This window comes from Fundulus heteroclitus, chromosome 14 (genome assembly GCF_011125445.2).
Source record: "Fundulus heteroclitus isolate FHET01 chromosome 14, MU-UCD_Fhet_4.1, whole genome shotgun sequence".
Lineage (NCBI taxonomy): Eukaryota > Metazoa > Chordata > Actinopteri > Cyprinodontiformes > Fundulidae > Fundulus > Fundulus heteroclitus.
In genome coordinates, this window is record NC_046374.1 from 32470701 (window position 1) to 32487588 (window position 16888).

At 39.7% G+C, this 16888-nt stretch overlaps 3 protein-coding genes across 7 annotated transcripts in view; 1 reads left to right on the forward strand and 2 right to left on the reverse strand.

The window, feature by feature from the left end:
• The window catches only part of LOC110368156 (ICOS ligand), a 502595-nt gene that overhangs the window by 172225 nt on the left and 313482 nt on the right, over nucleotides 1-16888 (reverse strand). The window lies entirely within an intron of this gene.
• Nucleotides 1-16888, reverse strand: part of LOC118565833 — a 142115-nt gene that overhangs the window by 81849 nt on the left and 43378 nt on the right. The window lies entirely within an intron of this gene.
• LOC118565830 overlaps nucleotides 1-16888 on the forward strand; it is a gene marked incomplete in the record, with an annotated part of 395980 nt that overhangs the window by 69846 nt on the left and 309246 nt on the right.

The following is a 16888-nucleotide window of genomic DNA, read 5'->3' on the forward strand; positions in this document are numbered from 1 at the left end:
GTCTCAAATGTTTACCTTCTGCATACATGTTGTCTTTGTCATGATTTGCTATTGAACCCGAACACACCACAACAGAGTAAATTTAACAGTTTATTGAAATAGTGGATTGTGGAACCAAGAGTCTGTACAGAGCTGAAGCAGGAGGATGGTGAAGGCAGGCACTGGCAAGCGGGTAGGAACCAGAGCACGGAGGCAGCAGAACCAGAAGCACAGCAGACAGGAGACTCGGAACCAGGCTTGACCAGCAGCACGACAGAATGGAGGCTTGGAACAGACTTGACCAGCAGTATGACAGAATGGAGACTTGGAACCTGGTTAGACCAGCAGCATGGCAGAGTGGAGACTGGAACCAGAACCACAACAGGATTAACAGCACAACTGGTGAATACTTGCAGGACCGGAGAGAGAGCAGGACCAGAACCACAGCAGGCAGGTGGAGATGAAAGGAACTCAGGCTGGACAAAAACAGGTGAGGTGAGCAGTTGTGAGCAGAAACCAACAGAACGAACCGACAGGGGAGGACTGAAAGCAGGGAGCTTAAATAGGGAGGCTGACAGGTGTGCTGAGTGCTGGCTGATTAGTGGCTGACAGGTGTAGGTGATTAGTGGAGCATGGGATCTGGAGCTGTATGGGAGGCTGAGAGTGCCCTGAAATGTCCATGGTGCAGCAGGCAAGGCTGCACCATGACAGTCTTGTGTTATTTGTGCTTTTCGTGCTATGAGGGTTTTTTGGGTCGGTTGTTTGTCTCTTTATTGGTGAGAGCATAAATTGGCAAACATCTCTTTTTTTCTCCCCCCCTTTTTCCCCCCATGTTGTTCTTCCTTCGACATATTCAAGGGCAGCGCCTCGTGAACTCCGTGTAGGCGGGGTTTGGGTCTGTTTGGAGGAATGCAGCCTTGACGGCTGCTCTGAAATAGCAGCGGCCGACTGGCTGCGTTCCTTGGCAACGCAAGGCCTCAGTCAATCGTTCCCCCAAATGTTTGTTTGTTTGTATGTGTTGGACGGTTGTACTGGAACTGATATTTCGATTGGAATGCAAATTGTAATTGACAATAAAATTTGATTGATTGATTGACTGATTGAGTGATTGATTGATTGATACAAAAAAGTCCCTGTCTTTTAAGTAGGATTTAATCCAGTTGACAGCTGTACCAGAGAGGCCGACCCAGTTTTCCAAGCACTCTAACAGAATGGAGTGATCAACAGTATCAAATGCTGCACTGAGATCCAGTGAGCGGTAGATTAAAAATAATTTTTACTCTTTATTATCAAATGTATATATAAAACAGTTTAGAGATGCTTCAGTCGGGCTTCTAATTGGCTGTTAAATAGTTATTTGTTTTAGCATATGTGTACAACACAGTGTCATCAGCGTATAGTTGTACTTGTACATCATCACAGTGCTCTGGGAAGTTTAGCTGGTTCATACAGTTTAGGTTATTAAATATTGTCAGAATAATAATTCAGTTTTTTTATCTTTAATCCACAGTATTTTTCTACCAGCATTAGCAAACAATCCTTATAATTATAACATCAGTATGTGGTGCCTTTACAAGCCAAGCTGGATTATCCAGAATATCAGCCCATACCATGCCAGCACCACCTCTGAGCTTCAATAAAATGTAAAACAGCTGAAATCAATAATTTCTTCTCTGTTGTAGCTGACCCTGACCTGGACTGATTTTTTTTTTTTTTACTTTAGCAGATAAACTTCTGGGATTTCTCCTCTCCATAGTTTGGTTACATATGTTAGCAGAAAAAATAGCTTTGAAACACCTCCTGCATGTTTTATCAGTCCAGCTGCTGCACATGTTACAGTCAGAGACACAATATTAGCAGATCAAGCAGTTCTCAGGGTCCAAACTCCACCAGGATCACTGAGATGGAAACAGGATCAGAAACCTGCAGCTTGTTTCTCTCCGCTGAGCTGCAGGAACATGTTTCAGCCACAAGGTGGCAGCAGTTTGAAGGCATTATGAAAATCTGAGGTTTTATTTAGTGAAACTCTTGAAGTCTGAAGATGGACAGTTTTCAGGATGAGTTCAGTGATTTTTACACAATCTACTGAGAGGAGTGTGAGACCTCAGTGGATCAGAACCTTTTCCTCTGGTTAAATAACTCTGATCGTTAAAATATCTCCACTGAGGAGATCTCGGTGTGCAGTTCTTCTGGACTTCATCTTGAACAGGACCAGAACTTCTCCAGGAGACAGTTTTGTGTCTCTCAGTCCACCAAACCCTGGACTCTCAGGCACTCCAGGTGCGCCAGCTGTTACTATGGTAACAGTGGGCTCAGTTCTACTAGAACTGTTCTGAGGTGTCCATGAACACGTCCTGCAGCAGGAACTGAGCTGGACCTCGGCTCAGGACAAGAACAGACAGGAAGATCAGAAGCTGTCAGACAGCAGAGAGTCTGCAGGTCCAACATGCTGCAGTCCTCCCAGAACCAGAACCTGAATGATCCAGGTAGTCTGATGGAAACAGTGGAGGGAGGAAGCAAAGGGAGCAGAGGCTGAACTGTGGAGGAAAACCTGGAGTCATTCTGCTAAAATCAGTGATTCAGTCAACAGACACAGCAGAGAATGAAACATCTAGCAGCTTCTGGTGCTTCTGGCTTCTTGATGAACATTTACTGACCTGGAGGCACATCTGTTTTGCATCACACAAAGTTTCAGCTTATAAATCTGGACAATCAGATGAAACATTTAACAAAGTGTGATGCTGCTGATTGAGGGATGAAGGAAAAGTCCCCAGTGGATAAATGATTTAGTGAAAATGAGTGTGGATGTAAAAAGGTCTTTATGCCGTCAGTCTGGGACCAAATGTCAGAGTTTCTCTGGGATTCAGCTTCTCTGCTTCTTGACTCTGAGCTCTTTAGTTGTAGACTTAAATCTGTTGAACTGTGGATCCTAAACACCTTTACTGAAGCGTCTCTCTGGCTTGGTTCCCATTTAATGCCACGCTGAGCTGAACATCTTTCACAATCATTGCCTCCTTCTTTCTCTCCTCCTCCTTCATCCAGCTGCTTCAGTCCAATCAAAATTCTGGAAATGTACACGTTACCTTTACATTCTGCTGGATAGTGTGTAACCATCTAGGCAAGGCAGATTTATTTGTATAACACATTTCAGAACAAGAACAATGCAAAATGCTTTATATGATTAAAACATTGGAAAATAAAAACAGAATAAAAGCAAGTTCAAAAAGTTTGAATAAAATGTTGGAAAATCTAAACAAAATTAAACATAGGAATATGTAAAGTAAAAACAAACATTAATCTAGTTATGGTTGTCCTTGCTAGCTCATTGAAGGATTGATGTGAATCTTTTCTGTCCAAAAAATGAACGATAGGAGTGAGCCTTTATTCATAGTTTTACGTATAAATGTTAAATTACCTTTAGCTTATATCAAATGGCATTTCCAGCGTGGTGTGGTTTAATTTAAAACCGATCAAAGTCAGGTTGTATGCATCACAAACAATTAGTTTGTGATGCATACAACCTTGGCCCCAACTTGGCCCCAACTTATCATGCCAGAGATGAAACTGTGTGACTCACAGATCTCTCTGAGAACCAAACAATGCAGTGACTTTCTCCAGCGCTCTGAGGGCTGGAGGGTATAACTGAAAGCCGTGTGAGTTACAACCTTGTCTCTGAGAACTGAGAGAGTTTCCAGCACTGTAGAGACAGCCAAGTATGATTCCTGTAGAAAAGAGATCTATCAATCATTGTTTATCAGAAATAGACACAGAACCAGCGTATTTATTCTGTTTAAAACCAGATTATTTTCTCGATAAAAACATTCTGGTTTTGATTAATATTAAACTTTATTTTCATGTTTTGATACCTTTGTTAAACCTGAAAACATTCATAACATTTGTATTTCTGTAACCAATCAGGATAAGAAAGTTAATGTTTATTTATATAGAACCTTTCACAGACTACAGAGAGTCACAAAGTTCTTTACAAAAATGCACAAAGAACACAATACATACAGAAATAAACTGGTGCCAGCCAGGCCAGCTGACATCTTTGCTACACCTGCCGCCACCACACACACACACACACACACACACACACACACACACACACACACACAAACACACACACACACACACACACACACACACACACACACACACACACACACACACACATACCAAAAGAAGTCAACTTAACTGTACACTTCATGCCCTGGAAATTGTTAGCTAATGTATGTGATTCATACAACCTGACTTTGATCATTTGTAAATTAAATCACACCACGCTCGAAATGCCATTTGATTACTAAAGGTAATTTAACATTTATGTGTAAAACTATGAATAAAGGCTCACTCCTATCGTTCATTTATTGGACAGAAAAAATTCACATCAATCCTTCAATGAGCCAGCAAGGATAACCATCACTAGATTAATGTTTGTTTTTACTTTACGTATTCCTATGTTTAATAAGCTCTCTATTTTATATTGGATATTTTCAACCCATCTATTGAATTTAGTGCACTAGTTGATCTTTTCTTCATCAGAGAACAGCAAGCACTGCAGCCAACATATGGCCTTTTTTGACCTGCTGTATATTAGCCAGTCCCTAAGCTTGATGTATCATGAAACTGTTGACCTTTTGGGTTTTGTGATTTTTATTTTATTATTACAATTAAATAATAATAATAATATCCATCCATCCATTTTCTAACCCGCTTAATCCCTCATGGGGTCATAGGGGTTGCTGGTGCCTATCTCCAGTGTTCACCGGGCAAGAGGCAGGGTACACCCTGGACAGGTCGCCAGTCTGTCGCAGGGCAACACATAGACAAACAACCATTCACACGCACACTCACACCTAAGGACAATTTGGAGATGTCAATTAACCTAACAGTCATGTTTTTGGACTGTGGGAAGAAGCCAGAGTATGCAAAGGGAGAACATGCAAACTCCATGCAGAAAGACCCAGGGTTGGATTTGAACCCATAACCTTCTTGCTGCAAGGCAACAGCACTACCCACTACCCCACTGTGCAGCCCATAATAATAATATTAATAATAATGTTCATAGTGTTTTTTTTTCCTAATTCACCTCTTATATCTTTCAATCTTATGTAATTTTGTCTGTGTTGTGTGTACCTGCTTGTTGCTTAAATCCTATTTATTTCCCCATCGTGGAATAAATAAAGGATTAGCTAATGTTATCTTATCTTAAATAACACGTTTAATAGGATATATGTACTGGGTTCTTTCAAGGTCTTAATTACATTTTCTGTGTGGGCTCCAGTAAGATTTGATAGATAATATCTACTTTGAAAGTTAACATGAACTGCTGCTGAAGATGACCACTCTGATCTACCTGGATGTTCTCTGGAGGACTGAAACGCCTCAATCAGTGACGTCAGTCTGCTGGTCTGGGTCTGTCGGGACAATCAGAGAAGTTTCGTCTCCTCTCTCCGTTTCTGTGGCTCAGTGTTTTCTTGGTCATGGTTTTACACGTGCTTAGATAAATTTGTTGTGTTTACACTGAATTTAACCCGCTTTTTACAAAACATACAGCTCTATTTCATTTACGGTATTAAAATAAAGCCAAACGGTGCTTCTGTCCCTGTTCATATTTTTCCTCTGCTGCGGTCTCTCTCAGCAGCGCGGTTGTTTGTGTGTTGAGTTTGTGTGAGAGCAGAGTGGGCGGGCCAGGCTGAGCCTGCGTGCTGATTGGCTGGCGCTGCTGTAGGAGAGGGGAGGGGGGGCAGCAGAGTGCCGTGATACAGACTGCTGCTGCAGTTAGCGCGCATGCTGACTGACACTCTCATCACTTTAATGGTCAGTCAGAGTGTCAGTTTTGCCCCTCTCCCCCCCCCCCCCCCTCTGTCCTGGGCCCGGGACAACTGACCCGTTTGTCCCCCCCTGTCGGTGGGTGTGGTGCCAGAAGGAGGAGCAGAAAAAGAGGAGGCCATGCTGGGTAAATCTGTGGTCAGATGCTCCTGCTGCAGTTTGACGGTTCCTCAGTTTTGATTACAGAACGTGGGACATATACAACATTGAGCGAAAAAGCTAAGCAGATTCATCAGGAGTCGCCGTCAGTCAGTGTCTGCCTCTGGAGGCTGCAGCTTAGATCTAGAAAGACTAGATGTTAGAGCAGCAGACTGCCACCATCACTTCATAGAGTTCTTTTCCATCTACAGAACCTCCTCTGGAGCCATTTGGACCTCCCTTCAGCCCTAAACTGCTGAATAAAAGCCTCTCAGTGGAAACTGGAGCCATCAGAAGATTTAAGCTCGGAGTTTAATCCGTCTAGTTTCTGCAGACTTTTCTTTGCTCCGTTCAGCTTCCCTCAAGGTAAAATTGTTCTGTGGGTTCTACAGTTTAATCAGTTTTATTTATCTTTTCTTTTTTTAGTAAAGTCCCTCTAGATGACATGTTGGTAGCTGATGTTGTATAGATAAAGTGAATTGATTTGATCCAGACCACAGCAGCTTCAGACCATCACTCTACAAATGTCTCCATTCAGTCTCCTCCAATGAGAACTGTTCTGATCATTCAGAGCAACACAGGTTTTAATTTTAATTAATGATCAGTAAAGTGATAAATAACTAGACACTTCTTCAGTAAAAGCAGAGAGATGTTGGGAAGCCGACAAGCCAATGAAGTCTGGTTCCTGTAATCCAGAGGATCAGGGTTGAGGATTGGTGTTTTTCCTCAGGAGATCTGGAGCAAAGCCCAGAGTGACGGTTTAGAGACAGACTGGTGCAGCATTGCATCGTGGGATTGCTTCAGAGACATGCACGAACAGGATCAGGAATGTGGCAAAAGTGTTTTCTAAAGATGAGCCCATCATCTTTCTCTGTTTTCTTTCTGTTCCCATTTTAATTAAGACCAAAGGAGCTTCAAAGGAGCTTCAAAGGTGAATCTTGATGGAAGCTTTACAGTTTTTATTGATTGCTTTGACCTGTTTGAAGAAACTGGCAACCTCTCAGTTTTCATCATCACCACCTCAGCAGAACAAAAGACACCTCTTGCAAATGAATTAACCCATTCTCATTGGTTTGATACATTAAATCACCCTTTTGCATAACAGTTAACACAGATGTCATTAATGCAGTCCAAACTCCATTGCTTTAGCAATTCCTATAGAGGAATTCTTCAGTGCATGGAGATGGAAGGTATATGATCACTGTCCCTATGAGCAGATGCCCTCGCTCAATGCAATGACTGCTGCTGCCCATGATATAGATGCAGAGGCATGTCAAGGATGGATCAGGCATGCAAGAAGATTTTTCCCTTGGTGCATCACAAGGGAAAATATTGAGTGTGATGTAATTGAGGCCATGTAGCCTATTTGTCAAAAGAGAAGAGACTAGAAGAGACAGACAGCTGTAGTATCTTCTGTCGGAATATTTCATTTGTAGCCACAATCAGAAAAAAATAATGAATAATCAATTAAATTTGGATCACAGCATATCTAATTCTGGATCCATTTTTTGCAAGAATGCAAAGTTGAGTACTAATGACATTGACATGTAAGCTGTGTACAGTCTTTGGCTACAATGAACCAGCAATGCTGCACTGATTCACATTGAGTGTGGTATTTTATATTTTGTTGCCCCTTGTGTAATGAATGATTGGAAGGGCTCAAAAATGTGTGTGCAAGTTGTGTTGTTTGAAGGCAAAATTTGCTTTTGTCCATGTTTTAAATGTTTTGGCAGAGTTGGAGCCTTTTGCAAACAAAATGTGCATTTTTGACCATTGTCGCCACTGTTTAAGCCTCTGCATTAACTGTTTTGAAAAATGTGGGTTTTGAGTTGACTGCTGCGTCAAAGCAATCTATAAAAACTGTAATCAGTCTGTCCAGTAAAGAAAGGCAGGAAGCAAAGGAACTGCTGAGGTTCAGGAAGAAGTGGAGCTGTGCATAAAGTCGGTTTGGAAAATAGGTTGTGGTGATGTGAGGTGAAAAAAACACAGACTTGGAAACCCCTTGACATGAATCAAAGTGATTGTTTGTGTGGTGCAGCATGAACATGTATAAACTTACATAAAGTGTGTATAACTACATTATGTGTATGGTAGTATTACATGTGCTTGTATATTGTTTGCTCCTATAAGGTGAGTTAACTCCGGTCAGTGAGTCAACTAACATGTGATCATCTCTGGTTTCCTCAAGGCCTTCTGTGTCTGAAGAGCCATCAGCCATGATATCCAGAGGTCTGGATAAAATAAGAGGAGAAGAGGACATATTATGTGCATAACTGAAATTTTTAAAACACAAGGAAAAAATACAACTAAATTGCCTCTTTGTTCTGCCACAGCTAGGGAAGTGTAATGAAACTCATAAAGAGGTTATATCCTCACATTATTCTAAAACAGACACAGTATATAATCAAAATCACCTCCAAAAAATTTGAATGTACAACATGAAAACTTACTATTATTATTATAATTATTATTATTGTTATTATTATTATTATTATTATTATTATTATTATTATTATTATTATTATTATTATTATTATTATTATTATTATTATCTGAATACTAAAAATGTAATTACCACAATATTTGTAGCTACAAGCAAAAACATTATAATAAATGGACATTAAAAAGGTGGTTATCTCTTACTCAGATCATGAAGATCTTGTCTCATTCAGTTCTGTTACTTTCTCCTATTTTTTTATGAAGAACTTTCATATATCCAAACTGAGCAGTAAAAAAGCACACCTAAGCCCAGAAGTCTATGCTCATAAATCAGCAAAACAGCTTATAACTCTACTTATAATAACTATCTGAAATATAAATCAAAGGTCACCAATCAGTTCTAAAACATCTTTAGACAAAACCTTGTTGATCCCTGGAGAACCACCATACCAGATTAGCAAAAAAGTTTTCAATCATTCTCAAACATTTTATCTGAGTGTCTTTTACTCATGCGAGCAGCAACTCGTGGTCTTGTCTTATTTTATTGATTATTTTTTAACCTGGACACAAATCAAACATTTATCACAGGATCAGCCCGATCCAAATAAAATGAATTGATTAACGCACTTACCATAACACAGGGCAGCTCCCCATCAGTTGCCACAGGTTGTGACAACCATAGACATAATAGACCAGTTCACTGCTATTGTTTTCATCTGGGTTTTTCGTGCATGCGCGCCGGACTGGAAGGCAGAAGGCGAACACATAGCGGGCGCAACCAAAGGAAAATGACCAGTTCTCAACGTATTTTTCTTCTTTAGATAACGTATAACAAGATCATTTTAAGAGTAATTTGATGGTTAATGGTATCAGATTTATACAGCAAAAGCCTTAAGGGAAGAAGCGAGTCTGTGAAATGCTGGCCAAGGGTTCCGTACTGCGACCTATACAGCTACCTTATAAACATGGCAGGCCAGTACACACGAGAGAGCATGGAAGCATGAAACCACTAGACGGCTACAATTATTTTATATCGGCACATACGCATCAGCAACCTCCGCGACCCAATGAGGGATTAAGCGGGTCAGAAAATGGATGGATGGATGTTCAGACATGTTTGTGTAAAATCCGAAAGCGGAGTCGGACACACAGCGCCTCAGCAGATAGGAAGCACCGCCCGGTAGGTTAAAAAAAACATTGTTCACAAAGGATTATTTTGGTGTTTTTGTCTAATTAATCCTTTTCACAGACTCATGCCAGACGGTTTGCATACAATGTACATGTACGTATATTATTACAAAACGAACGTTTACGTCTTAACTTAAGTATATATCCTATATTTTTATTTATATCATTATTTAAGTAGAACAATGACCAGTGCAAAATTAAGTTCTATTTACCGGAGATGAAGTGTAGACTGCAAATTCTGTTGTGGTATGATGGCTCCCACAGTCCATTGGGATTGCCTGCCTGCCTCCTTTTCATTGGAATTATCCATTTCTTTCTTCTTATGTTTGAGAACTGTAATGAACTACTCATCAATGTACATATCTTTTCATCTTTCTGGTGAAAGGTTATTCCTTTGAGCCCTGACGTAAATAGTCCCTCGATTTAAACAAAAATAAGACGCACAGTGTTGAGGCATTAGTGTGTTCAGCTTGAATCAGCAGGATAGGGCAGCAGGTCGACCACCCCAAGATGGCGGCCGTTATTCCTGTGCAGCGACAGTCAATGCTGGGTCTACTCTTACATTATGTCTATGGTGACAACGAACTTCCACTTCTTCTTCTTCTGTTTTAAAAGTGGTGCGGTCTTCTCCTTCTTTGTGTTTTAATGGCAGCTGACATCCAAAAGGATCATTACTGCCCATCAGGTGGTGCGCTCTGTTTCTCATCTTTATATTATCAGCAGCTCAAACAGCTACCGTAACACCTGTTTCTGCACACAACAGCTCTATCGTAATTCAATTCAATTCAACTCAATTTTATTTATATGCCGCCAATTCATGAAACATGTCATCTCAAGGCACTTTACAAAGTCAAAATCAATCATATTATACAGATTGGTCAAAATTTTCCTATATAAGGGAACCAGTTTATTGCTTCACAGTCCTGACAAGCAGTATTCATTCCTGGAGAAGCGTAGAGCTACAGGGAGAGTCAACTGCATTGTCCATGGCTCTGCAGCAATCCCTCATACTGAGCAAGCATCAAGCGACAGTGGAAAGAAAAAAACCACCCATTAGCGGGAAAGAAACCCTCCAACAGAACCAGGCTCAGTATGGACGGTCATTTGCCTCGACCGACTGGGGGTTACAGAAGACCGAGCACAGACACAACAAGACAGACAAAAAAGCACAGAAGCAAACATTGATCCAATAATCTGTTCTACATTAGATGGTGATAGCAGGCGATCTGTCTTCTCTGGGTTATTTCACAGTTAACAGAACGTCAGACCAGGTGTACCTACTATGAAGAAAAAAGAGAGAGAGCAACAAGTTAATGCTGACAACAGTAATTTCAATGTAATGCAATGCAAAACTGGAGAAGAGTAGAAGTCAGTAGAGTGAGAAAAATAGGCCCTGGTGTCCTCCAGTAGCCTAAGCCCATAGCAGCATAACTATAGAGGTAGCTCAGGGTAACATAAGCCACTCTAACTATAAGCTTTGACAAAAAGGAAGGTTTTAAGATTAGTCTTAAAAGTAGACAGGGTGTCTGCCTCACGGACCAAAACTGGGAGTTGGTTCCACAGGAGAGGAGCCTGATAGCTAAAGGATCTGCCTCCCATTCTACTTTTAGAGACTCTAGGAACCACCAGCATACCTGCAGTCTGAGAGCGAAATTCTCTGTTTGGAACATACGGTGTAATCAGAGCTCTGATATATGATGGAGCTTGATTATTAAGGGCTTTATACGTTAGTAGAAGAATTTTAAATTCTATTCTTGATTTAACAGGAAGGGAAGCTAAAATTGGAGAAATATGATCCCTCTTGTTGATTTTCATCAGAACTCTTGCTGCAGCATTTTGGATCAGCTGAAGACTTTGAACTGCAATTTGTGGACTCCCTGATAGTAAAGAATTACAATAGTCCAGCCTTGAAGTAACAAATGCATGGACTAGTTTTTCAGCATCACCCCTGGACAGAATGTTTCTAATTTTGGCAATATTCCTGAGGTGAAAAAAGGAAATTCTGGAAACCTGTTTAATATGGGATTTAAATGACATGTCTTGGTCGAAAACAACACCAAGATTTTTTTACTTTATTACCAGAGGCCAAGTTAATGCCATCCAGATTAAGTAATTGATTAAGAAGTTTATTTTTTGAGGACTCAGGTCCAAATAATACAACTTCTGTCTTGTCAGAATTTAAGTGCAGGGAATTTAAAGTCATCCAGCTTTTGATGTCATCAAGACATGCCTGCAGTCGAAGTAACTGATTGGATTCATCAGGATTTAAATATAGCTGGGTGTCATCAGCATAACAGTGGAAATTAATCCCATGCTGTATGATAATTTTGCCAATCGGAAACATATATATAGTAAAGAGAATTGGTCCAAGGACTGAACCCTGTGGTACTCCTCAAGTGACCGTAGAGTTGAAGAAGATTTATTATTAACATGAACAAACTGGAATCTGTCCGACAGATAAGATTTAAACCAGCCTAATGGTTTCCCCTTAATCCCTACAGTATGCTCCAGTCTTTGTAGGAGAATATTGTGATCAACTGTGTCAAATGCAGCACTGAGATCTAACAGGACAAGTACAGACACAAATCCTTTATCTGAGGCCATGAGAATATCTTTAGTGACCTTCACCAGAGCTGTTTCAGTGCTATGATGAGCTCTGAAGCCTGACTGAAACTCCTAAAGTAGGTCATTACTTTGTAAATGTTCACATAGTTGATTAGCAACTACTTTCTCAAGAATTTTAGATAAAAAAAGAAGATTAGATATAGGTCTGTAATTTACTAATTTATCTTGATCAAGAGATGGTTTCTTAAGTAAAGGGTTAATAACAGCTACTTTAAAAGCCTGTGGTACATATCCATTTAATAAGGATAGATTAATCATGTCTAAAATAGGACCACTGATCAAAGGGAATACCTCCTTAAACAACTTGGTTGGGATTGGGTCCAACATGCAGGTAGAAGCTAAAATTTTAGATAGCTCAGAAAGCTCTATTGCCTCTAAACAGTTCAAACACTGCGCGGGTTCTAAAGATTCCTCCAGCACTGCCTCACTTACTGAGGATGATGTAATCATGTTTGGGAGGATGCCAATTATAATATTTTAAATGGAATCAATTTTATTTATGAAGAATCCCAAAAAATCAGTACTGCTAAGAGCTAAGGGAATGGATGGATTAACGGAGCTATGACTCTGTATAAGTTTGGCAATGTACTGAAGAGAAATCTAGGATTATTTTTTTTCTCCTCAAGTAATGATGAAAAATATGCTGCTCTAACTCTGTGAAGGGTCTTGTTATACAACAATAGACTGTCCCTCCAGATTAGGTAGGATTCCTCTTGGTGTGTAGAGCGCCATTTTCTCTCTAATTTCCTAACATTGTGCTTCAAGGAACGCAGCTGTGAATTAAGTCAGGGAGCCAGCTTCCTTTGAATAATCACCTTCTATTTCAAGGGAGCTACATTGTCTAATGCAGAACGCAAAGACGAAGTCATACTGTTTACAAAGACGTCGATTTGTGAATGGGAAGAAACAACATTGCTGCTATCTGCAGGGTATTTCTGCAATACTGATGATATTAAAAGGGGGACAGACTCTTTAAAGTTTGATGCAGCATTGTCCGATAAAGATCTACTATAATGGAACCCTCTTTTGTGGGTTGAGAACTCAGTTAGATTAAACTCAAATGTTATTAAAAAATGATCAGATAAGACAGTGTTGTGAGGAAATGCTGTTAATTATTCACAATCAATGCCATATGTCAGCACAAGGTCTAAAGTATGGAGCCGAGAGTGGGTCGGTTTATGCTCATTTTGAGCAAAACCAATTGAATCTAGGATAGTTTTAAGGGCTACACTAAGGTTATCACATTCTGTGTCAACATGAATTACCCGCTATAATAACCTTGTCAGTGTTTAACACCAAATCAGATAAGAAGTCTGACAGGTGATCCAAAAACTGAGAGCAAGGGCCTGGTGGACGATACAAAACAACAAACAGAAGAGGTTTTATTGCTTTGCAATTTGGATGAGGGAAACTGAGGGTTAAATGTTCAAAAGAACTGTAGTTATTAGTTGGCCTGGGACTAATTAATAAATCAGACTGAAAGATGGTTGCCACTCCTCCTCCTCTTCCCACAGATCTGGGAATGTGGAAATTTGAATAATTGGATGGAGTTGACTCATTTCAATCAATTCATTAACTAACAAAGTCTTTGGAGGGAGAGACCTTATATTTAATAGACCACATTTAATTGTTTATTTTTTGGTTCAAGGTGAGCTGTATTGATTTTTATTAGATTTTTATGATTTGTTCCTTTTAGATCAGTTTTTTATCTGTTAAATTTTGGCCGTGGGAAAGACACCGTCTCAATAGGATAATGGATGGGTAACAGTACATAAGCTGCAGAGAGGTGTGTTAAACTATGGCTCTGCTTCCTTGTCTGGACCCTGGGTTGTCGGCATTTAGGAGAACTAATAAATCCGGCCAAACTCCTAGAAAGAAGAGCTGCACCATCCAAAGTAGGATGGATGCCGTATCTCCGGATCAGACCAGGTCTTCCCCAGAAAGTTTGCCAGTTATCAATGTAGTCCACGTCGTTTTCAGGACACCACCTAGACAACCAGCGGTTGAATGATGACATGCGGCTAAACAGGGCAAAATCTGCTGAAATCACCTGCCGCATGCCGAGGACTTGACTGCAACCGGGTCTGAGACCACTGCAGGGCCTCTGAAATAATCAACGAAAGAATCAACGGTGGTGCACTGCTCTTCCTTGGATGGTCAAAGTGAACCGGACTCACACGAGGGACCAACAGGTTCGGCAGGGAAATCACAGGGGAAGCTAAGTGCTTGTTTGGAAAGCTTGTGTAATGTGTACACTGTGTTTTTAAACACATGGAGCTACAGAATAGTTCCCCGCTAGCATGTTGATACCATGCCATTGCCGATGTAATTCAAGTGTGTTTTAACAAACATTATCTGCATAAGAGTTTTATACATTGATGGGATATTAATGTTTATGTTATCTGGCTCCCTCATTATGGCTAAAAATAAAGCTGAAGTTTTTAAAGTTAGCAGCAAAAAATCTGCTAGCCAAAATGTTATTCAGTTTCTGGTAACTTCCGGTTCGTGGATAGGCATTAAAAGGTTTGTTTAAATCTTAAAGCTTGTTCGTTTCGCTCCTCCATAGTTCGATAGTGCTATGAGCGTTATTACTGCATTAATTTGGAATATTATTGTCGATTTAAAGCCGTTTTGTTTAACTTCAGGAGTAGCTGATTTTAGCGACCAATCACTCCAGCGACCTCTCGATTCCGGAGGTATAATGGGATTGATAAAATCGAGCGTCCCTAAAGTTAATGATTTTACTGAGCAAATCATTCTTTAAAATGTTATTTCCTCAACTAATGTTTTGTGTAACTCAGAATTTGCATGGTGAATTGGTTGAAACACATACCAAATGTTGTTCAGAATTAGTGAAGCTACTTTAACATTCCATTTTCTTAAGTCAGAGCTGCAGTGAACCAGGATTTACTGAATCATTCTGATGATGATCAATGTACATAGCTCCTCAGCTTCTTTTTATCTTTATTTTGCTCAGTAGTTTAGTTCAGTTTTACTATCCTTGTAGAGAGTATTTATTGATTGAAATATAGTGTTAATTCAGATAAAAAGCATTACATAGTGATGTTCTCTCGATGTTAATTTATTTCTGTTAATAAATTCTTGAACTCGAAGAGAAGTTGTCTCTCCTTTATTCTATGTGTTTGCAGAGTTTGCTGTTAAAAGATCACCAGTGCTCGAATCATCCCTTTCATCTATTTCCTGATATCAACTCTAGAGCTTATATTCACCAGACAATTAACCTTCTTTTTTTTTGGCTACAACTTTACATTTCGGCTACAACTTTATGTTTAACAAAGTATTTGAAACAAACTCTTGGTGTTGTATGAATTACCGAGTCCGGCTCCTAAGATTCATTACACAGAGATCTTTTTGAAGAGATTCTGACAATCAGCACATCTCCCAGTCAGTTACCAGGACACCTCAGATTTTTTGCTGGAGTTAACATGGTGGGAAACTTATTTAAATTATATTTTGTAACATACAGGTGAGTTATGATGCTGCTGCTGTCAGGAAGTGTCTTGAAGTTTTTTCTTTTGCAAGTTGGAACAAGGCCAGGAGGGAGGTTTACTGTTGAGCCAGGAGGAGGCTGTATTTCAACACTGCTTGTAATGGAATCATATAGAACAGACGAAATGTGCAATCAGGTTGAGCTCCTAAGGCTAATTTTTTTTTTTTTCTACAGAAAAGTGCTTCAACACATCGCTCTGTTCTCACTGAAACACGTCAAAGAGTAACTTCAAGTAGCCACAAGGGACTACAAGACAAACCTGAATAAACTTGTGAAAAATAGAGATTGTCAAGTGTCCCACTAAGGCCTTTAGGGACCAAAGTAAGAAAAAGAAGATTAATCAGATTAAACATTTAACAAAGTCTGATGGTTTCTCACATCATTGCCTCCTTTCATGTTTTCTGATGTTGCTGCATTACAAAGTTTGACTAAATGTCTTTTTAACATGTAAGAAATGTTGGAAAACACTGAAATAATTAAAGATTATGGTGTAAAAAGGAAATGTTCTTAGTAAACCCTGGACTGAAGATGTTTTATGGTGTTGAAATAAAGACGTTATGCTGCAGGTTGTGATGGAAAACTGACATAAAACTGCTTTATTAATATTGCTGTACAACAACTTGTTTTGTCCATGAGTTAAATAAATGATTAATATATCCAGAGCAGATAATCAGATATGTTTCTGTTTTACACTCAAGAATATTCACAATGATAACATGAGCAGCTGAAACAGATGTACCAGAGACTTTATACTGATTAGACTGACTTAATGGGTTTCAGAGCAAGAACCATCGTCTCCATCACACAGAGACCAGATTGTTATTCAGCTAAATGTCATTGTGACAGTTTTCCTATTACTACTCCCGTCCCTGTTCTATTATTAAACACTGCAGTTCTGTAAAAGTGAAGCTCCTTCTGTAAACAAATTTTCCAGGAGAATCAGCAGATAAGACACAATAACAACACTGCAGCTCTGCAACAAGAGGCTGTTTTTTCCTCCCAGATCATTTTCCACCGATTCAGACCATAAAGAAACATTGATCTCAAACAATGACTAACTGGTTTTGTAGTTCAGGATGTCTAAGAAAAGGAGCCTGTTGTTGTGTCTGGAGTTTACAAACCTAAAGAAACATGTTATCGTCCCTCATAGTTCATTATGAGTTCAGCCTAAAC